Source organism: Clupea harengus, unplaced genomic scaffold (assembly GCF_900700415.2).
Source record: "Clupea harengus unplaced genomic scaffold, Ch_v2.0.2, whole genome shotgun sequence".
Classification (NCBI taxonomy): Eukaryota; Metazoa; Chordata; class Actinopteri; order Clupeiformes; family Clupeidae; genus Clupea; species Clupea harengus.
In genome coordinates, this window is record NW_024879588.1 from 120412 (window position 1) to 122500 (window position 2089).

Genomic DNA, 2089 nt, shown 5'->3' on the forward strand with positions numbered 1-2089 from the left:
CAGCCTTGTCTCACACCCCGTTCCTGGGAGAAGAATTCTGTGTGTTTATTCCCAATTCTAATTGCACATTTGTTGTTTGAGTACATTGTTTTTATTATTTTGAAAGTTTTCCCCCTATACCAGTTTCAAGAAGTTTGAAGAATAATCCATTGTGCCAAATTGAATCAAAGGCTTTTTGGAAGTCTATAAAGCAAGCAAATATTTTTGTCTTGTTTTGGTGTACATATTTGTCTATCAAGGTATGTAGGGTGAAAATATGGTCTGATGTTCTACATTTTGGTAAGAATCCTATCTGGCTTCTACTGAGGGCATTGTGCTCGATAAGGAAGTTGATGATTCTCTGATTTAAGATACTACAAAATAACTTCCCCAGGTTACTGCTTACACAGATGCCCCTGTAATTATTGGGGTCAGATTTGTCTCCACTTTTGAATAGGGGTGTAATGAGTCCTTTGTTCCAGACGTCAGGGAAGTATCCAACACTCAGAATGAAGTTAAACAATTTTAATAACAATCTCTCTCTCTCTCTCTCTCTCTCTCTCTCTGTCGCTCTGTCTCTCTCTCTCTCATTCTCTCTCTCATTCTCTCTCTCTCTCTCTCTCTCTCTCTGTATCTCTCTCTTCTCTCTCTCTCATTCTCTCTCTCTGTCTCTCTCTCCCTCATTCTCTCTCTCTGTCTCTCTCTCTCCTCATTCTCTCTCCCACTCTCTCTCTCTCTCTCTTCTCTCTCTCTCTCTCTCTCAGGTGGACGGTCCCTTCCAGGATCTGGAGCTGTTGAAATCTCGTCCAGCTCACATGACCGTCTTCATGAGATACGTCTTCAGCCAGCTACTTGATCCCAACCCACTGGTGAGTGTGTACTTCATTTTATTCAGTGCACCATTATAGCTGCTTGTTTTGAACTTCTCTTGGCTCATATTCTCTGTGTGTGTGTGTGTGTGTGTGTGTCTGTCTGTCTGTCTGTCTGTCTGTCTGTCTGGCTGGCTGTCTGTCTGTCTGTCTGTCTGTGTGTGTGTGTGTGTGTGTGTGTGTGTGTGTGTGTGTGTGTGTTCTCTCAGCTCTTCTACCTCTCTGTGGAGGCGTACCTGGGCTCCAGCACTAAGGATGCTCGCAACCTGGCGCCTCAGATCTGCTCCCACTTCCTGGATCACGATGCTGTGAGTCTCTCCTCCTCTCCTCTCTACTCCTCTCCTCCCCTCCCTCTCTCCTCACCCTCTCTACTCCTCTAGATACTCCCCTCTGTCTCGCCATCAGTCATTCCATTTCAAAGTATTGTGAGCAAAAATATCAAACCTCTTTGGACTGTAGTCCTCCTGTGCTGCAGAGAGTGCAGTTAACAGGAGTTAACATTTTAGCATTTAAAAATTGTGACTAACTGTCCTCAGATATCATATTTTGTTGTACTGCAACACTCCTGCCCTGAGGTAACTGAATGTATGTGAGTGCAGGACTGACTGGTCTGAATGTAAGTGAGTGCAGGACTGACTGGTCTGAATGTAAGTGAGTGCAGGACTGACTGGTCTGAATGTAAGTGAGTGCAGGACTGACTGGTCTGAATGTAAGTGAGTGCAGGACTGACTGGTCTGAATGTAAGTGAGTGCAGGACTGACTGGTCTGTCCCCTGGTAACTGAATGTAAGTGAGTGCAGGACTGACTGGTCTGTCCCCTCTGGTAACTGAATGTATGTGAGTGCAGGACTGACTGGTCTGTCCCCTCTGGTAACTGAATGTAAGTGAGTGCAGGACTGACTGGTCTGTCTCCTCTGCTTTGCAGCCGCTCAAAATAAAAGCAAGAGAGGAGTACCTGACAGATATCGGTGAGTTCCTTTTTTAATAGTGGTGTGTGTGTGTGTGTGTGTGTGTGTGTTGTATGCGACAGTTGATGTGTATGTGTTGTAGTGTGAATTTATGTGGTATGTTGTTACTGGTCATCATACATGCACCATGAGTGAACGTATTGATATGTTATGATGCCTGCGTGTGTGTGTGTGTTTGTATGTATCATGCTGTGTGTTCTGGTGTTATGTAATGTGTTATGCTACGGGTTGACGTGTGTGTTCATATGTTGTAACATGTCTTAAGGGGAGGCTG

The 2089-nt window shown here is 44.8% G+C and overlaps 1 pseudogene; it reads left to right on the forward strand.

Annotated features, from left to right (window-relative positions):
• Positions 1 to 264: 264 nt before the first annotated feature.
• LOC122129081 overlaps positions 265 to 2089 on the forward strand; it is a 25375-nt pseudogene continuing 23550 nt past the window's right edge.